The following is a 21,738-nucleotide window of genomic DNA, read 5'->3' as shown; positions in this document are numbered from 1 at the left end:
TGCACTGCTTCCACGATCCTACTGCTGCTGGGTTAGCGTTTCCGGATGAGATACAGCTTTGAGATGCGTTGGAGGAGAAAGAGTCAGAGAGGTAGGTGCTGCTGTTGTTATCCAGTGGGAGGGACGGCGGTGCAGCTGTTTGCGGCGTGGGCAACACCCGCGCCGTAGCAGGTGAGGAATCGCTGCCAGGCTCCACAAGGTTCACCCAGTGCGCGGTAAGGGAGATGTATCGACCCTGGCCGAACGCACTCGTCCAGGTGTCAGTGGTGAGGTGAACCTTGCAGGCAACGGCATTCTTCAAGCTTCGGGTTATTTTGCTGACCACGTGCTCATGCAACTCAGGCACTGCAAAACGCGCAAAGTGGTAGCGACTGGGAACCACGTAACGTGGGATGGCCACTGACATCATGCCCTTGAAGCTGTTTGTCTCCACCACTCGATATGGCAGCATTTCGCAGGCCAGAAGCTTGGCTATGCTGGCTGTTACTGCCACGGCCCGGGGGTCATTTGCTGGCAATTTCCTCTTGCGATCAAACATCTCCGAGACAGACAACTGAATCGTAGGGCTGCACACTGAAGGGCTGTTGGTTGTTGTGTTTGATGAACACTGGGAGACCTCAAGAGCACTACTCCGGAAAGTGACAGTGTCACCGTCTGATGTTTGTGAATGTTGTGAACCACGCAATGGCTGGGCTACTGCTGCTGCTGAGGCGGGTCTGGTGGTGAGTCTGGTGACCCCAAGGGAGGCAGTGTTGCTGGTACCCTGTCCTGCCGCGTTTGCCCACAGAGTGGGATGTTTGGATACCATGTGGCGGCTCATGCTGGTGGTGGAGAGGTTGTTAATACTTTTCCCCCTGCTCAGGCGGGTCTTGCACACCTTGCAAATTGCCATAGTACCATCCTCAGTGCAGTCTTCAAAGAAAGCCCAGACTTTGGAGCACCTGCCTTGCTGGCGATTTCTGTTTGCGCCTCTTTTGCCTCTCACTTGAACTTCCACGCTTGTGGTGCCTGAAATTGCGCGCCGCCTACCTTGTGGCACAAGGCGAACTTGTGCAGCAGTGGGTTCTTCAACAGACTCATCTGTGCTGCTGCTACGACGGCGATGTTCTCGTTCACAAACAAAATCTGGGTCTCTGTCCACATTGTCCATACCCTCCTCTTCCAGCTCCTGAAACTCGTCATATGTCATTGTGGGGGGCCGCCGCCGTGGAGTAGAGCTCCCCAGAACAACCTCTGCGCAGCTCACTCCAACGTCGTCTTCCAGATCTTGTCGGCCGACCTCCTGCAATTGCAACCCCTCCTGCCCAACTTGCTCTGGGATTTGGGTTTCCGAGTCCTCCTCGGACTCGCCTTGTATTTCAGTGCGCGGTGCATTTCCCACAGTTAATGGTTGTGAATCCGGGCACAACATTTCTGGCTGTTCCTCCATTGACCTTTGAAAGGTGGAAGTTTGTTGGGCTGGGAATAGCTCCTGCGAATACCCCATTGTATCCTGAGGTAATTCATCGGACTGGTTATCTGGCAGTTGTGTGCGTGGTGTCGCTGCCGGTTGTGTCAGCTTTGTGCCCACTGGCTCCTTGTAACTGGCTGAGGACTCGGACCTCGTGCGTGATGTGCTGGTGCTGCTTAACCCACTGCTGGACGCTTGAGAGGTCATCCAAGTAATTATCTGGTCCTGTTCTTTTGGATTTGTGAGGGTTGTTGTCCTGGACAACATGGGCGGTATTGAGTGGGTTTTCTTGGGTGCTCCCCTGTGGCCTGTACGTGAACCGTCAGGAGAAACACCTCTTCCCTTGCCCCTTCCTCTTTCACCGGATTTCTTCCTCATTTCACTTATCCTTAAAGTACACGCTGACTGGCAGCAGTACAGTGGCAGTACAGAAATGCTATACAGTGGTGGGTGAGCGGTGTACCACTATTCCCAGCAGCGACACAGAGCACAATGCTATACAGTGGCGGGTGAGCGGTGTACTACTATTCCCAGCAGACACAGAGTGGCAGTAAACAGAATGCTATATAGTGTGGGTGAGCGAGGTACACAGAGTGGCAGTAAACAGAATGCTATATAGTGTGGCTGAGCGAGCGGTGTACTACTATTCCCAGCAGACACAGAACAGTAAACAGAATGCTATATAGTGTGGCTGAGCGGTGTACCACTATTCCCAGCAGCGACACAGAGCACAATGCTATACAGTGGCGGGTGAGCGGTTTACCACTATTCCCAGCAGCGACACAGAGCACAATGCTATACAGTGGCGGGTGAGCGGTGTACTACTATTCCCAGCAGACACAGAGTGGCAGTAAACAGAATGCTATATAGTGTGGCTGAGCGAGGTACACAGAGTGGCAGTAAACAGAATGCTATATAGTGTGGCTGAGCGAGCGGTGTACTACTATTCCCAGCAGACACAGAACAGTAAACAGAATGCTATATAGTGTGGCTGAGCGGTGTACCACTATTCCCAGCAGCGACACAGAGCACAATGCTATACAGTGGCGGGTGAGCGGTGTACCACTATTCCCAGCAGCGACATAGAGCCCAATGCTATACAGTGGCGGGTGAGCGGTGTACTACTATTCCCAGCAGACACAGAGTGGCAGTAAACAGAATGCTATATAGTGTGGCTGAGCGAGGTACACAGAGTGGCAGTAAACAGAATGCTATATAGTGTGGCTGAGCGAACAGTGTACTACTATTCCCAGCAGACACAGAACAGTAAACAGAATGCTATATAGTGTGGCTGAGCGGTGTACCACTATTCCCAGCAGCGACACAGAGCACAATGCTATACAGTGGCGGGTGAGCGGTGTACCACTATTCCCAGCAGCGACACAGAGCACAATGCTATACAGTGGCGGGTGAGCGGTGTACTACTATTCCCAGCAGACACAGAGTGGCAGTAAACAGAATGCTATATAGTGTGGCTGAGCGAGGTACACAGAGTGGCAGTAAACAGAATGCTATATATTGTGGCTGAGCGAGCGGTGTACTACTATTCCCAGCAGACACAGAGTGGCAGTAAACAGAATGCTATATAGTGTGGCTGAGCGAGCGGTGTACCACTATTCCCAGCAGCGACACAATGACTGGGGGGACCCTGGCTAGCGTGGCTGGAGCGCGAACTACCCTGCCTGCCTACCCAAAGCTAAACCCACAGACAAATGGCGGAGATATGACAGGGTTGGGGTATTTATTTACCCGAACCACGTGACAGTTCGGCCAATCAGAGCGCGTTCGGGTCCGAACCACGTGACCTGTTCGGCCAATCACAGCGCTAGCTGAACGTTCGGGGAACGTTCGGCCATGCGCTCTTAGTTCGGCCATGTGGCCGAACGGTTTGGACGAACACCATCAGGTGTTCGGCCGAACTCGAACATCACCCGAACAGGGTGATGTTCTGCAGAACCCGAACAGTGGCGAACACTGTTCGCCCAACACTATGTCCGATACCCCGCCGGATCGATTCCGTGCTCGATACCGGCGGGCAGGACAATAGAAGAAGCGAGCGGAAGGTAAGAAGCAGCCCGCAGGTAGGAGCGGGAATCGATACGGCCGCGTGCGGGGACGCGCCGCAATCTATCGTGCGGCTCGATACACGGTACAAAACGTACCGTGTATCCCCAGCATTAGTAATGCTTACATCTTATCTATTTGATATACACATAGGCCCAAATGCAATTCTCTTTTTCTCCTGAGCTTTCTCCTAGGTGATATTTTCACACCTTGTCAAGTGGCTGGCAGCTCTGGCGCTTTAAGTCCACCAGGAGAAAAGTGCAATATAAATGTTGTCTGTGTCTGTAAAGGGCATAGCAGCCAAGGCCTAGCGCCCGTTATTGTAATGGGTCTAAGGTCTAGTGTATATATATATATATCTATATAATGTTATGATTATCCTGTTGTTCCATTGTTATTGATTGCTTCTCAATAAAGTATCTTTTTAACACTAAAAAAAAAAAGTGTCTGTTAGTTCATCATGTAATAAAATATTCAGGGAAGACCTGAGTAATATATGGAATTTATCTGGGTATTATGTTTTCAGGCTCCACAAAATAAACCCCCAGCAAACAGCAAAATACACACAATAATTTTTTTTAGTACTTTTTCTACTAATTTTGGTACTTTTCCAATTGCAAAATGCTAAAAAGTTGTTTTAAAGAGAAGATTAAAAATAATCACCTAGGAGAAAACATAGAAAAAGTGATCTGCATACGGGCCATAATATGCATCTGTATGCTCCTATATAGCTATATAATGTATGGATAAATAAAGGCATATGAGGCGTCACAAAGGTAAAAAAGTAAATGCATAAGAAGAGGAAAGTCTCTGGATCCTAACAAAGCTTCCATCACTGTCCTCCGGACCCACGTTGCCAATTGCGGACCCACACAAAATTACCAGCAAGGGCTGGTCGGTAATCGCATCGGGGTCATGTTTCTATTCGGGCACAAGCACGGCGGTACTGTGCCTGCATGAGTACAGCCACGCCTGTGCAGTAAGCCTGAGCTGCTTGTACAGCGGCTCGTTACTACTGCACAGATGCAGCTGTGCTCGTGTGGCTGTAGCACAATTGCGCTAGTGATACAAGAGGAGCGTGGCCCTGATGTTTAGGGTCCTGATAGCGGCGGTGAACTGGAGGACAGTGGGGGAAGCTTCATTAGGAACCAGAGGCTTCCCTCTCCTTAGGTAAGTCTTTACTTTAATTAACACCTTGAGTTCTTTTAGTTGTGCGTGCCCCCTCTGCGCATGCTATTCATCATCACGCTGGCTGGGGTGAGAGTCCTGAACATGCGCAGTTAGCACACGAGCGACTTCAGCGGGGGCATTCACTGGCCACTTCATGAATGGAGCCGCCGGCAGGACTGGGAGAGGAGCCAGGAGGACGCTGGGGAACCTAGCGGGCTATGGGGGGCTAGAGGAGGCCCCAGGTAAGTCCAAATGGCGATTTTAGGCAGAGCTCATGGTCCGTTTAAGTGGAAAAATGAATTGGATCAGGCCCATAATGTTAATGTATTTGATGTTTTTGTTTTAGACATACTGTATATATCCTATATAATAATCTGCCTGTGTCCCTGCGCCCATGGGCGAACTTTAGACAGCACAGGAGGACAGGTGCAGGGGAAGGGCGTGTGCGCACGCGTTGCAGCATGCTCGTGCGTTGCGGCCGTTGTGTTGTGCAGGCGTGTATGTGTAGCCGTGCGCATGAACGCTGCCCTTGCGGACGATGTTGTGGAGGCGATGCAGGGGGGAGGGGGTTGTGAAGCTCTGGCTGGACAGTGTAATGGTTAAGGGCTCTGCCTCTGACACAGGAGATCTGGGTTCAAATCTCGGCTCTGCCTGTTCAGTAAGCCAGCACCTATTCAGTGAGAAGACCTTGGGCAAGTCTCCCTAACACTGTTACTGCTAATAGAGCGCGTCCTAGTGGCTGCAGCTCTGGCGCTTTGAGCCCGCCAGGAGAAAAGCGCAATATAAATGTAGTCTGTGTCTGTGAAGGGTGTAGCAGCCAAGGCCTAGCGCCCATTATTGTAATGGGCCTAAGGTCTAGTGTTTATAGTATCTATATAATGTTATGATTATCCTGTTGTTCCATTGTTATTGATTGCTTTTCAATAAAGTATCTTTTAAAGGGAACTTAAAGTAAGAAAGATGAGGATTTTTCCTTTTAAAATAATACCAGTTGCCTGACTCTCCTGCTGATTCTGTGTCTCTAATACTTTCAGCCACAGCCCCTCAACAAGCATGCAGATCAAGTGCTCTGACTGAAGTCAGACTGGATTAGCTGCATGCTTGTTTCAGGTCTTTGATTCAGCCACTACATACACCCAAAGAGATCAACAGGACTACCAGGCAACTGGTATTGTTTATAAGGAAACATCCATAACCCTCTCAGTTTAGGTTCCCCTTAACCGCTTGCCGCCTGCGTCATGCCAGCAGGCGTGGCCGCGGCGGCAGCCCCAGGAACAGCTAACGCCAATTGGCGGAAAGTCCTGGGGCAGCAGTTTACGGGAGATCGCGCGCACGGTGCGCGCGCATCTCCCGCTTGGTGGGCGGAGCTGAGCTCCGCCTTCAGTCTCCGAGCGGCGATTGCCGCTCGGGAGACTGTTACACGGCGAAACCGCCGTGTATTTACATGTGCAGCGCTGCGATCAGCAGCAGCGCTGCACTGGGGACAGCCGTGTGACACGGCTGTCCCCATGGGGGACAAGAGAGCGATCGGCTCTCATAGGCAGAAGCCTATGACAGCCGATCGCCGTGATTGGCCGGCTGGGGGGAGGGAGGGGGTTTAGAAAAAAAAAAAAGAAAATGTCAAAAAATATTAAAAAAACAAACAAACAAATATTTATAAAAAAAAAAAATAAACACGGGGGGGGGGGGGGGGGGGGCGATCAGACCTCACCAACAGAGAGCTCTGTTGGTGGGGAGAAAAGGGGGGGGAGATCACTTGTGTGCAGAGGTATGGTATACGGCCCTGCAGCTTGGCCTTAAAGCTGCAGTGGCCAATTAATGTAAAATTAGGCTGGTCACTAGGGGGGTTTACCACCATGGTCCTCAAGAGGTTAAACACTAAAAAAAAAAAAAAAAAAAAAAGTCTGTTAGTTCATCATGTAATAAAATATTCAGGGAAGACCTGATTAATATATGGAATTTATCTGGGTATTATGTTTTTAGGCTCCACAAAATACAACCTCCAAAAAATGGTCTTAAAGGAGTTCTGTCGCGAAAAAAGTAGGCAGTTAAAAAATGTGACAGATGACAGGTTTTGGGCCAGTCCATCTTTTTAAGGGGGATTCTCAGGGCTTTCTTTGTTTTCAACAGCATTTCCTGAACAACAGTTGCAAAATGTAACTGACATAATAGTGTGCAAGTGATTTGGGAGGCCGGCTGGTATCTTGCTATTTTGGCAGTTAAACTGTTGTTCAGGAAAGGCTGTTGAAAACAAAGAAAGCCCTGAGAATCCCCTATAAAGAGATGGACTGGCCCAAAACCTGTCATCTGTCACATTTTTTAACTGCCTACTTTTTTCGCGAAAGAACCCCTTTAAAACCTGGCATATGCTGCATTTCCTCTAGCAAGATTGTTCTATAGAGAAGTCTTATCAGTATAGAACTGTGTATGATAAAAACACAATGACATAACACCTGATTACACTATGCTAGAAGATAACAAAGTGTACATAAAACTTTTTACCTGCAGAAATAAGCAGCTTTAATCTCAAGTGAAAGCACAGAAGTGGAATGGTAATCACATTTTCTGCCTCTGAGAATGACAGCGGAGTCAGTGTTGTTTACAGCGGTTGCTGAGCAACACCTTCTATAGCGCCTGCTGAGCTTTCCATGAGTCTCTGCTTCACAGCCAGGGACACCAAACTTGATCAACAAGTTTGTTTGTGCAAAAATGTGCGATAATATTTGTGATCATTACTGTGTGTGCCGGATTCCGCGGATTATTATAACTACTTCCAAAGAATTGTAAATATATCTTCAGCAAAGGGCTGACATTTCCAAAGGGAAAAACAGAACAATTACCTTCAGGCTGCAAGCTCCTTAAAGGGCATCCGAGGTGAAAATAAATTGATGAGAAAAACAATTGTATCTATCATTCAGTCTCCTAAAAATGCAATTTTTAGATATTCCACAGTTTTATTTTATATTTAAATCTAGTTTTTAAGTTTTTACTGTTTCATTGTCTCAGCTCAATGACACCTTCAATGAAGTATGCCAGAGCTGAAATCTATGAATTATTAACCTTTTTAATCTCTTTCCTGCTTTTAGGCCCAGTGCACACCAAAAACCTGTAGCAGATCTGCAAAACACTAGAGGTTTTTGAAGCAGATTTCTGAGCCATTCTAGGCATGTTTAGAGACGTTTTCTAAACATGCCTAGCGTTTTTTGGAGCGTTTATTATAAGATTACAAATATTGTTACAGTGAAGCTGTTACTGAACAGCTAATGTAACAAAAACACCTGGAAAACAGCTCTGATCTAGAGTTTTTCAGAGCAGTTTGAGCTTTTCCTATACTTTACATTGAGGCAGAAACGCATCTGCAAACCGCAAAAGTGCTGCAGGACCCACGTTTGCAGTTTGCTAAAAGCCTCTAACCGCTGGTGTTCACCATCCCATTGAAATACGTTAGCCAAGCGTTTTCCCAGGCGGAAGCAGTTTGCAGAACGCTTCAAAAACCGATCGGTGTGCACCAGGCCTCAGAAGCCATTTACTGACAGGAAAGTGTTTTATGGCTGTAATTACTTATCAGTGAGGGTTGTGCTATAGACTGACCCAGTCCAATCCGGTCCCGACCTGGGCAGAAACTGTCACTTGCATACCTGATGTTTAACTTTTCCAGGCAGAGAAAGGAAAAAATAAACACAGCCTAGTTATTTGTGTGCTAGGCACTGTACATACAGTGGGTTGCAAAAGTATTCAGCCCCCTTGAAGTTTTCTACATTTTGTCACATTACTGCCACAAACATGCATCAATTTTATTGGAATTCCACGTGAAAGACCAATACAAAATGGTGTACATGTGAGAAGTGGATCGAAAATCATACATCATTCCAAACATTTTTTACAAATAAATAACTGCAAAGTGGGGTGTGCGTAATTATTCGGCCCACTGAGTCAATACTTTGTAGAACCACCTTTTGCTGCAATTACAGCTGCCAGTCTTTTAGGGTATGTCTCTACCAGCTTTGCACATCTAGAGACTGAAATCCTTGCCCATTCTTCTTTGCAAAACAGCTCCACCTCAGTCAGATTAGATGGACAGCAGTTTTTAGATCTTGCCACAGATTCTCGATTAGATTTAGATCTGGACTTTGACTGGGCCATTCTAACGCATGGATATGTTTTGTTTTAAACCATTCCATTGTTGCCCTGGCTTTATGTTTAGGGTCGTTGTCCTGATGGAAGGTGAACCTCCACCCCAGTCTCAAGTCTTTTGCAGACTCCAAGAGGTTTTCTTCCAAGATTGCCCTGTATTTGGCTCCATCCATCTTCCCATCAACTCTGACCAGCTTTCCTGTCCCTGCTGAAGTGAAGCATGATGCTGCCACCACCATATTTGACAGTGGGGATGGTGTGTTCAGAGTGATTTGCAGTGTTAGTTTTCTGCCACAAATAGCGTTTTGCATTTTGGCCAAAAAGTTCCATTTTGGTCTCATCTGACCAGAGAGCCTTCTTCCACATGTTTGCTCTGTCCCCCACATGGCTTGTGGCAAACTGCAAACGGGACTTCTTATGCTTTTCTGTTAACAGGCATGCGCTAGAGGGCTCAGCCGCTTGGTCTCCAATATGTCGACAGAGTTGGAGACATATTGGAGACCAAGCAGCGGAGCCCTCTAGCGTCTGCCTGGAGAGCCGAAGACTTCCTGTATTTGCCGCTCGCTCTCCCGCCGCGCATATCGGGAGGGGGGCCCTCCGAGGTGAGGAAGGAAGGGAGGGAGGGAGGATAGGAGTCGAGCCCCCCACCCGGATAGCTACTAAAAGGGCTACCTGCCTACCCACCCGGCTGCCTAACCACCTACCCACCCGGCTACCTACCCACCCACCAGGCTTCCTACCTACCTACCCACCCGGCTACCTACCCACCCACCAGGCTTCCTACCTAACCACCCACCCGACTACCTAACCACCCACCCGTCTACCTACCCACCCACCAGGCTACCTACCCACCCGGCTACCTAACCACCTACCCACCCGGCTACCTACCCACCCACCAGGCTACCTACCTACCTACCCACCCGGCTACCTAACCACCTACCCACCCGGCTACCTACCCACCCACCAGGCTTCCTACCTACCTACCCACCCGACTACCTAACCACCCACCAGGCTTCCTACCTACCTACCCACCCGGCTACCTAACCACCTACCCACCCGGCTACCTACCCACCCACCAGGCTTCCTACCTACCTACCCACCCGACTACCTAACCACCCACCAGGCTTCCTACCTACCCACCAGGCTTCCTACCTACCCACCCGGCTACCTACCCACCCACCAGGCTTCCTACCTACCTACCCACCCGGCTACCTACCTAACCACCCACCCGGCTACCTACCTACCCACCCGGCTACCTACCTAACCACCCACCCGGCTACCTACCGGGCTAGTTACCAACCCACCAGGCTACCTACCCACCCACCCGGCTACCCACCCACCAGGCTACCTACCTACCCACCCACCCACCCACCAGGCTACCTACCTACCCACCCGGCTACCTACCTAACCACCCACCCGGCTACCTACCTGGCTAGTTACCAACCCACCCACCAGGCTACCCACCCACCCACCAGGCTACCTACCTAACCACCCACCAGGCTACCTACCTACCTACCTACCGGGGTAGTTACCAACCCACCCACCAGGCTACCTACCCACCAGGCTACCTACCCACCCACCAGGCTACCAACCCACTCACCCACCCACTCACCCACCCACTCACCCACCCACCAGGCTACCTATCCACCCAACCACCCATAGAGCTGCGCGCCGGATGGAGGCTGGGACAGGTCTGCTGCTGCAGGTGAGTAAATGTTTTTGTTTTTTTATTTATATTAGCAGGTGTATGTTCTGGGCAGGTCTGCCACATGATTGCATGTATTTTCTGCGCAAATCTGCCGACATGATTGCACGTATTTTATGGGCATATCTGCCGACATGATTGCACGTATTTTCTGGGCATATCTGCCGACTTGATTGCACGTATTTTCTGGGCATATCTGCCGACTTGATTGCACGTATTTTCTGGGCATATCTGCCGACTTGATTGCACGTATTTTCTGGGCATATCTGCCGACATGATTGCACGTATTTTCTGGGCATATCTGCCGAAATGATTGCACGTATTTTCTGGGCATATCTGCCGACATGATTGCACGTATTTTCTGGGCATATCTGCCGAAATGATTGCACGTATTTTCTGGGCATATCTGCCGAAATGATTGCACGTATTTTCTGGGCATATCTGCCGACATGATTGCACGTATTTTCTGGGCATATCTGCCCACATGATTGCACGTATTTTCTGGGCATATCTGCCGACATGATTGCACGTATTTTCTGGGCATATCTGCCGAAATGATTGCACGTATTTTCTGGGCATATCTGCCGAAATGATTGCACGTATTTTCTGGGCATATCTGCCGACATTATTGCACGTATTTTCTGGGCATATCTGCCGACATGATGTGTATTTTCTTGAGAAAACCTGCACAATTATGTGAATTTTCTGGGGAAAGGGTCACCAAAACTTGGGCCCACTGTCTTTGCGTTGCACTTTCAAGGGAACCTGAGGTGAGAATAATCTTGAGGCTGCCATATTTCTCTCCTTTTAAGCAATACCAGTTGCCTGGCTGCCGTGCTGGTCCTCTGCGTCTTATTCTTTCAACCATAGACCCTGAACAAGCATGCAGCAGGTCAGGGGTTTCTGACAATATTGTCAGAACTGAGAAGATTAGCTGCATGCTTGTTGCTGGTGTAATTCAGTTTATTACTGCAGCCAAACAGATCAGCAGGGCTGCCAGGCAACTAGTATTGTTTAAAAGGAAATAAACCCTCACCCCGGGTTCGCTTTAAGTTAGTTAGCTCTGCCCTCATCCGGTCATTGCCACGCCCATTTTTTTGCCGCGGCGCTACTAGCCGCAGGTTCTTTCCACGCCTATTTTTGTAGCCACGCCCATATTTTGACGCGGCGCAGGTCGTAGGGGGCCCACAATTACAATTTTGCACAGGGGCCCACTGCTGGCTGTGTCCGCCACTGGGGTGATGTAGTAACACCTAGAGATGGTCAATGAGATGCTAATAATTTTGAGTTGATGCAGCATTATTCAATTTGTGTATACAAATTTATGCGGCTTGAACACAAACCAATCAAATCCTTCTGGGGTAAAATTCAATTGGTTCATTTTCAAGCTGCATACAAAATTTGTATCATCCTGCATCAACTCAAAATTATTTGCATCTCATTGACCATCCCTATTAACAACAACACCAACAACAACCTGCCATCTTGTTTGTATGCATTGCAAAGCCTGAAAACACCTGGAATAAATGAAAGCTTTATATCACTGGTGCCCACGAGTGCTTTTGCATTTTGATTTCCTGACTTTGTTTAATTAAACATATGTCTGCACTTTTCTGAAGAAGGGGACCTCTTTATGGCCCCGAAATTGTCAAGTCGGTGTTGACTTATGCAGTAAATGGAACACTGCATTGAAACATTATTGTGCTGACCTGATCTTACTTGTGACTGTGGACTTTGAGGTGACTTGGCTTGGCACCCAGGTCTAGCACCCAACGTGCGGATAAGGTGTGCCACTCCAATATCCTTTGTTTATTGTTTAATGAAATGGGGAGGCACAGTGGCAAGTTTATTAATTTCTTGGTTGGATGGAAATTCTTCCTGGTGAGACGGTGAGTGAGTATCCTATTTTCAAGCACAGCTTATGGACCTCATACCACATTTGATACTAGATACAGGTGTGCTTTAAGATTGCCAAGACTATTCTCATGGGCGGTGCTACGATGGGCATGCTGGGGCATTGTGTTCCCCCCACCTCCCCCCGGGATTCACTGTGCTTCCCTGAGTGCCCTCTGCTCAGTAACATACAGTTAACTGTTTCCAGGCTCCAGCAGCATACACTGGAACAGGATAGGGTTTTTAAAAAGTTCTCCATGTCAGCCTGAGTCTAGCATTAAGTAAACAGAGGGCTTTATCTATTTGCCATAAATACCTCCCAATCCTTGCAAGATCTATTGTAATTAATGTATCTGGATGACACTTATATTTGCAAAAAAATAAAATACCTTCTCCTGATTGTATATTCTAACTTTGTTAGTCAACAGGAATAGATTCTGAAGAAATGTTTCAAGCTGAAAGCTTACTGTTTTTCTTTTAAATTAGCCAATAAAATAGAGCTTATACAGTGGGATGCAAAAGTTTGGGCAACGTTGTTAATCGTCATGTTTTTCCTGTATAAATCGTTGGTTTTTATGGTAAAAAAATGTCAGTTAAATATATCATATAGGAGACACTCACAGTGATATTTGAGAAGTGAAATTAAGTTTATTGGATTTACAGAAAGTGTGCAATAATTGTTTTTTTAAAAATTAAGCAGGTGCATAAATTTGAGCACCACAAAAAAGAAGTTAAATCAATATTTAGTAGATACTCCTTTTACAGAAATTAAAGCATCTAAACGCTTCCTCAAGGTTCCAATGAGAGTCTGGATTCTGGTTGAAGGTATTTTGGACCTGTAATGCCTGGGGGTTATACTTTGACCACCCAGAGCAACAAGGCTGGTAGCTGAATAATGGAAGAGGCTACACAGGTTGCCCAGAACAACTGCAGCTCTGGGCTTCCGATATCGCTACAAATAAGACACAATGGCAGCGCAGTACAATGTTGCGCTGCCATAGCGATAGCAAGCATTCACACAGGTACAAGACAGGACTATAGATTGGAGCGTAACTAGTAGCAACCGCAGCTCACAGTCACGTCCACAGAAGCAGAGCAAGCAGGCTAACAACAGTCACCAGCAAGCATCCACCCAGGCAAGACTACAGGAAAGAACGTAACTAATAGCAACTGCAGCCTATAGTTACGTTCCTAAAAACTAGAGTAGCAGGAATACTACCAATCACCAACATGATGGCAGAATCCAAGCTATCAGAATAGTGGACTTCACTGACCCACCGCAGATGCAGCGAACGTCCATCAGGCATGGAAACAAGGCAATACACAATAATACAGAAAAATAGCAAACGGCTCAACTATCGAATAAATATATATTAGCAAGTCTGCATACATATTTCTCAAGAATCAGAATCAGAATCAGTTTTATTTCGCCAAGTACAGCAAGAGCTGTAATCGGAATTATTTGTGGTACACATGGCATAGGCAGTGTAAAGACAGACAGAGAAGGACAGACGCAAAACGCATACAAATACAAATACAAAGATAGAAATGCAGTGGTCAGGACCGTACTGGCCATTTCACTGCTGTGCAGGGCAGTCAGGTAATAATAAGGTGCACTAAAACGTCCACAGTCCCTTTACGGATAAAGAACCTGGGCAGGCAGAGGCAGGAATCGGCTGACCGACCCGGCAGTTAGAGATTCAGGCCGGGCCGGGGAAGGTTAGAGTTCAGTAGCCGAACAGCCTGGGGGAAGAAGGTGTTCTTCCGCCTAGTAGTTTTGGATGGTAAAGTCCTGTAGCGGCGGCCCAATGGGAGGAGCCTGAAGTAGTGGCTGCCTGGGTGGGAGGGGTCGCGGGAGATCATGGTTGCCCTCTTTCTCATCCTAGAAGAGTGGAGGAGATCAAGAGGAGGAAGAGGAGAGCCGATGATCTTCTCTGCGTCAGTTATGACTCTCTGCAGTTTCTGTTTGTCGCTGGCCTTAGCGCCCGCATACCAGACAATTACAGAGGAGCAGAGGATAGATTCTGTGGTGGCGGTATAGAAGCTGGTCAGCAGCTCCCTGGGCATGCCAAATCTCTTCAGTTGGCGCAGGAAGAACAGCCGCTGCTGGGATTTCTTCTGAATTTTGGTGGTGTTAAGCCCCCATTTCAGGTTGTTAGTGAGAGTCGTGCCAAGGAACCGAACCGATGATACCTTAGAGACTTCTGTCCCTCCAATGAGGACAGGTGGGAGGGGGGGAGGGTTTCTCCTGAAGTCAACGACTAGTTCAACAGTCTTTGCTGTGTTGAGGACCAGGTTGTTGTCGCTGCACCATTTGCATATTCTCTCGACTTCACTGCGGTACTCATGCTCCCCGTTGCTACCAATAAGGCCGATGATGGTGGTGTCGTCTGCAAACTTGATGACCTTCACAGAGTCAGCGGATGAGATGCAGTTGTTGGTATAGAGGGAGAACAGCAGAGGTGACAAAACACAGCCTTGTGGGGCCCCTGTAGAAAGAAACTAGCTAAAGCACAAGTAATAAGGTCACATTGAACTACAATAACAGATTTTTTACAGAGTGACAAAGTGCCCAGCAGACCAGCGTACTGACCATACGGGCAAAGTCTAAAATGGAAGGCAGACTTTTATGCCGGTATCAACCAATGGATGCAAGCATGCAAATTTCCACACTGCTGAATGGTAATCATTCAATCCTGAGCTGGCTTGATTACAATTTGCTAACTAGCTGTGAATGCAAAGGACTCCCATAAGAAATACATGCAGTATTATGTAACAACATGCATGCAGGAAATCCAGGGCTATCTGGCCGCAGCTCAGCTGCAGCAAGCAATTGGTGGAATGATGACAGCATTCTGAGCTGCCCAAAACTGCAGAGCGATTGCAAATAACAATGAGACTTATTGCGAATGCACAACCAAATGCAAACAGATAAGCCAGAACTGTCAGTTTGCAGCTCCACTGCAACGGACAGAACATGCTACAGGAGGGATCCTGACAGGACCACTCCTCTTTACAAATTTCATTCAGATTTGATGGCTTCTGGTCATGGACAGCTCTATTTAACTAACACCACAGATTTTCAATTATATTGAGGTCTGAGAACTGAGATGGCCATTCTTGAACATTGTACTTGTTCCTCTGCATGAATGCCTTAGTGGATTTTGAGCAGTGTTTAGGGTCGTTGTCTTGTTGAAAGATCCAGCCCCAGCACAGCTTCAGCTTTGTCACTGATTCCTGGATATTGGTCTCCAGGATCTGCAGATACTGAGTGAAATCCATGCGTCCCTCAACTTTTACAAGATTCCCACTCCCTGCACTGGCCATACAGCCCCACAGCATGATGGAACCACCACCATATTTTACTGTAGGTAGCACATGTTTTTCTTGAAATGATGTTTTGTTTTTCCTCCATTCATAAAGCCCTTTTTATGCCCAAAAACTCAATTTTAGTTTCAGCAGTCCACAGCACCTTATTCCAAAATGAAGCTGGCTTGTCCAAATGTGCTTTAGCATACCTCAATCAGCACTGGTTGTGCTGTGGGCGGAGAAAAGGCTTCCTCTGCATACAGCATCTCCTTGTGTAAAGTGCGCCGAATGGTTGAACGATGCAGTGACTCCATCTGCAGCAAGATGATGTTGTAGGTCTTTGGTGCTGGTCTGTGGGTTGACTGACTGTGGGTTGAACTGAGCCTGTGGTCTTCCATTTCCTCAATATGTTCCTAACTATTCCTAACTGTGGAAAAATAAAGATGAAATCTCTGAGACAGCTTTCTGTATCCTTCCCCTAAACCATGATGGTGAACAATCTTTGTCTTCAGGTCATTTGAGAGTTGTTTTGAGACCCGCATGTTGCTACTCTTCAGAGAAATTTAAAAGAGGAGGGAAACTTACAAATGACCCCCTTACATACTCTTTCTTATAATTGGATTCACCTGTGTATGTAGGTCAGGGGTCACTGAGCTTACCAAGCCAATTTTAGTTTCAATAATTAGTTCTAAAAGTTTTGGAATCAATAAAATGACAACAGTGTCCAAATTTATGCACCTGCCTAATTTTATTTGAACAATTATTGTGCACTTTCTGTAAATGCAATAAACTTCATTTCACTTTTCAAATGTCACTGTGTGTGTCTCCTATATGATATATTTAACGGACATTTTTTATTGTAACAACCAATGATTTATGCAGGAAAATCATGATGATTAACAACGTTGCCCAAACTTTCGCATCCCACTGTATTTCACAGACAGGAAGTTTGGAATCAAGATAATAATCTTGATTCAAAACTTCCTGTCAGTAGAATACAAGCTCTAGTTTCCAGCAATGCTTAGCTACTAAGATAAGTAATTACAAACACTGTGTTTCTATCCCTCCTGCCTCTTTCCCCTCCCCTTGCCTGTAGAGTAATGGGAAACAGGCTGGGGGATGGAAGGGTGTGTCTGTGATCTGTTCACACAGGAGCAGCTTTATAGCAAGTAAGGATTAAAGCATGCCAGCAAACTAGCCAAGTACATCTGTAGGTAACATTTCTTCAATAATAGCACCATCATTTGGACAATCTGCCCTGCTCAAAAGCCTCTGAGTTCTGTTTGGGATGTTTACATTTGGTCCCTATCAAGGCTGAACTAGCTAGTTAGCCTTAATTTTATCACCTGAGTTAGGCATAAGATATCTAAAGATTGCCATACAAATATAGATTTTGATCACCGAAATGGACTCCACCAAACAGCCATCATGCCCCCTTTGTGCCCCCCCCAAAAAAAAATTGAAGCTGAAGCCACCACCGTCTGTTCCATATTCTTCAGACAATTTTTAGGATAAATATAAGGGTGAACCTTCCTTCCTAGAATAGCCTACTCGTCAGACTGTTTAAAAAGGTAAATTTAAACTCTGTTCAGAGAATTTTTAGAATGCTCAATTGGCCTGCCAACTCTCCTGACCTGAACCCCATAGAGAATCTGTGGGATATTGTGAAGAGAAAGTTGAGAGACGCAAGACCCAACACTCTGGATGAGCTTAAAACCGCTATTGAAGCATCCTGGGCCTCCATAACACCTGAGCAGTGCCACAGGCTGATTGCCTCCATGCCACGCCGCATTGAAGCAGTCATTTCTGCAAAAGGATTCCCGACCAAGTATTGAGTGCATAACTGAACATAATTGTTTGAAGGTTGACTTTTTTTTGTTTTAAAAACACTTTCTTTTATTGGTCGGATGAAATATGCTAATTTTTTGAGATAGGAAATTTGGGTTTTCATGAGCTGTATGCCAAAATCATCAATATTAAGGCTTGAACTAATTCAGCTGTGTGTATTTGAATCTAAAATATATGAAAGTCTAATGTTTATAAGTACATTACAGAAAATAATGAACTTTATCACAATATGCTAATTTTTTGAGAAGATCCTGTATACGCTGTTCTCTAGTGCCTGCACTGTGTGCTGATTTACCTCCAGTGTGTACAGTGTAAGGTGTTACTCTGTGCCTTTACTGATTGTAAACCAGCTATATTGCATGCTGATCCCTGCTACTTTCAGTATGTACAGTATTAGCTGTAAAGCCTGGTACACACATACAATTTTGATTAGCCAATTTTAGCTCTGTTCATAAAATTCATTGTCTGTTGGCCCACTTACTGCACGGGGGTGGTAAAATTGGCGGTCAGTGATTGACCAATCAAAATTGTATGTGCGTATACATCTTTGATCTATGCCTATACTGATTGTAAATTATCCAAATAAAGGACAGGGGGCTCCATCCAATATTTCGATGGGCAGGCCCGTTATCTGTAGCTTACACCGCTGCTAAGTTCATGTACATTTGGCCCCACCCATGGCCACACCCACTCACCTCATGGCCACGCCCATTTTTTTGCCCGCCTGGTGCCCACAGGTGCCCCCGATCTCCAAGGACCCTAGAAACGCCCCTGGCTGGAAGAGTCTTCGCCACTCTATGCCCAGGATGAACTTCTGCTGATCAGAGAACAGACAAGGTTGATAGTTTTTCTGTTCATTCATCCATGCAAGAGTTAAAACTGAATGTAAAGAAACTGACAAGAAGCTTTTAATGCCTAAATTTGGTGGTTTAAAATTAATCTAGGCTCAGCAATTACCTATGATGGTTCAGATTTTCTGGAAGCTGATATCAACCACAAGCTTGATCTGGTCTTGAGAAAATCCGAGAAGGATTTGCCTTATACTACTGCTTGCATGGTGAGATGAGATGCTTAATTTCCAGAATTAGAGAAGCATTTAAAGGGACCCTGAGCTGCCTGTAATTAAAAATGGAATTTGAACTTCCTCCAGCCCCCCGCAGCCCACGAGGTCCTCCAGAATCCTCTTCTTCCTTCTCCTGGTTCTCTAAAGACTAAACCGCGCATGCGCTGAGGCCTAAGGCGACTGATGTGATGAAGCGATTGGCGTGCCCGTGCGACTTCAATAGAAGTCGCCAACTACTGGAGCAGCCAGCAGGACCGGGAGAAGGAAGAAGAGGATGCCAGAAAACCTTGCGGGTTAAGGGGGCTGGATGAAGCCTTAGGTAAGTCAAAAGTCTGTTTTTAATTACAGCTCAGGGTCCCATTTAAGTCAGGAAACAGCTATACTCATTTTAATTACGATGGCTTAATGTTTATCAAACAACTCTAGTGAAGTCGTGATAAATACCCGTTGCCTGGCCATCCTGCTGATCCTTTGGCTCTAATCCATTTAACCAGCTGGATTACCCACATGCTTGTTTCAGGTGTGTGATTCAGGATGCCTGAAAGATCAGCAGGACACCAGGCAGCTGGTATTGTGTAAAACAAAGAAAGATAGTATATACTTTTCAAAGGTCCCAACCACAGGTGGTCGGGGCCTAGTACAGGCCGAAGTGGGGAGAAACAGAGCCTTGCGGCAGGGAATAAAGGATGCAGCCTTAAACTGGATACCATTGCAGATCATTGTATGAACAGTATTTACCTGTTTTTTTTAGCTTGGGTATCCTTTAAGGCCAGCCAAACACTTGGGTCCATATGCAATTAACTTTTTCTCCCAGGTGATATTTTTACACCTTGTTGATAAAATGCCTTTTAAAGGGAGTCTGAAGTGGTTTTAAAAACAAAAAAACAGATACCTAAAGAGATGGAAGGCTCTGGTTCCTACAGAGCTTTCCTGTTCTTCTCACGGTCTTTGGTCATAGACTGCTTTCTTTTTCTTTGCCTGGGCTTCAGACGTCTTTGAAAGCACTTGGGCTTCCGAAGATGGGCAGCTCCATACTGCGCACGCGCTAGCACCCTCTCTTGTGCACTCGTGCGTGCACAGTACAGAGCCGCCTGTCTTCAGGGCGACTTGGACTCCTGAAGATTTCTGAAGTCTCCCGCGGCGGGAGATTTGAACAGAGAAGCCTGCAACGGAACAAGGGGACAGTGAGGAGTGTGGAAAAGCTCTATACCTTCCCTCTCCTTAGGTAAGTATCTGTTTTTTGGTGCTTCAGATCTACTTTAAACCACCAACAAGTGAGAAATGCTCAGGATAATTTTGACGGTACTTTTTTTAATCTACTTTTTAGTAGTTTTTCGATTGCAAGGTTCTGATAAGTTATTTTCATAGCCGGCCTTTGACCTGAGCGACTGGAGCGGTCGCTCAGGGTGCCGGCTTTCAAGGGGGCACCTATAGCTGGCTATCTATACTGAGGGCACCTACACCTGAACCCCTATACTGGGTGCACCTGTAGCTGGCTACCTATGCTGAGGGAGGGCACCTACTCCTGGCTACTTATACTGAGGGCTCCAACACCCGGCTACCTATACTGGAGGCACCTACGCCTGGCTACTTATGGGGGGAGACCTACAACTGACTTCCCATACTGGGGGAACCTATGCTTGGCTACCTATATTGAGGGCACCTACACATGAGATTCTATACTGGGGGCAGCTATACCTGGCTACCTACCTATATTGAGTCTGAGGGCATTTTTTTGGGGGGGGGAGGGGGCGCACTGCGGCTATAACGTGTGGTGCAAATTGTCGGGACTGTGCTATCATTCCAAATTGGGGGGGCTAACTGTCCCACTGATTGTTTTTATTACTTTTCCTGAAAGGTTCTAGCCTTCATTTTTAAGTTTATTCAGGATACTGCACTCTTTCCATCCATTTCGTGGTTATTAATAGTATATTTTCTTTTATACATATGTGATGTATCACGGAGATCTGAGCATTTGGCGTGATGTATCACGGAGATCTGAGCATTTGGCGTGATGTGTCATGACTTCAAAAAGGTTGGGAACCACTGTCCTAAGAGGTAACTCAGGGGATAAAAGGTGAAAAGTGTGTGTGTGTGCAAAGAGAATGAAAGGCTTACAATCGTAAAGACTCAACTCTCCTGCCAAAAAATCTCATGGAGTATTTCCAGCATTACTTATTTTTCACCTTAAAGGAGTTATCAAGCAAAGTTTTTCCAATCTAAATGGCCAACCTGCCACAGTTCAGTAGCTCAATCTGAGCTGGATCGCATGCTTTTATCCCCCCCACAGGGCTTCACCGGCTCCGCAATTCGGGCCGTTTGTATTTCGTGCCCCGGAAGTAGTACTGTTACTGGCATAGCAAAACTTCCCTGTTCCTGTACTTGGAACGCAGGGGGAAGTTATTGTGCATTGTGTGCTTCTGTACGTCCACGTACGGCTGCGCACGCGTAGTAGAGCGCCGGAGGAGGGTTTGAGCTTGCCTACGTCACTCGCAAGCCAAACCCTCCACTTCTGCCGCCGCCCCCCGTCAGACACGCCCACTCCTCCCAGCACACTCCAATCCAATCCAAATGTACTACACTCAAGTTTCAGCCTCCGCGTCTCATGCACGGATGATTTGAGCTGGGAGCGTGCATACAAGCTAGGTGGCGGCTGTGGGAGTGTGCTGGGAGGAGTGGGCGTGTCTGATGGGCGGTGGCAGAAGCAGAGGGTTTGGCTTGCGAGTGACGTAGGCAAGCTCAAACCCTCCTCCAGTGCTCTACTACGCGTGTGCAGCCATACGTGAACGTACGGCTGCACGCATTAGGAGATCACTGCCCAAGCGTCCCGCTGTTACTAAAATTATACTGCGCCTGCGTTGCCAAAGTAGTTCCGGGTCACTGGGGAGCCCGACCTCGAGGTCGGGTCCCCAACCGAGGCTTATTGTACGAATATGATACATTTGGACGGGGAATGGAGGGCACAATCAGGCTACAATAAAGGTTAGTTACACGCAGGCATGCGTGTTTTACATTTGTTCGATTGCCTCATGACTCCTTTAACTGTAAGGAGTGCTAATACAGGAGATAAACAAATAAGGAGAGATCATTCATGAGATATAT

At 46.9% G+C, this 21,738-nt stretch overlaps 1 protein-coding gene across 5 annotated transcripts in view; it reads right to left on the bottom strand.

Annotated features, from left to right (window-relative positions):
• Window positions 1-21,738, bottom strand: part of HEATR4 (HEAT repeat containing 4) — a 198,856-nt gene that overhangs the window by 48,143 nt on the left and 128,975 nt on the right. For 2 of the 5 annotated variants that reach the window (XM_068254205.1, XM_068254209.1), the window contains exon 2: window positions 18,269-18,387. The exons of 2 other annotated variants lie outside the window; for them this stretch is intronic. The gene's annotated coding sequence lies outside the window, so the exon portion shown is untranslated. Of the gene's footprint in view, window positions 1-7,186; window positions 7,262-18,268; window positions 18,388-21,738 lie in introns of those variants that run through there. One more of the 5 variants, XM_068254206.1, reaches the window with a different exon arrangement.

The sequence above is a fragment of the Hyperolius riggenbachi genome, chromosome 9 (genome assembly GCF_040937935.1).
Source record: "Hyperolius riggenbachi isolate aHypRig1 chromosome 9, aHypRig1.pri, whole genome shotgun sequence".
In the NCBI taxonomy this organism is placed as follows: domain Eukaryota; kingdom Metazoa; phylum Chordata; class Amphibia; order Anura; family Hyperoliidae; genus Hyperolius; species Hyperolius riggenbachi.
This window is presented reverse-complemented; position numbering and strand designations above follow the sequence as displayed.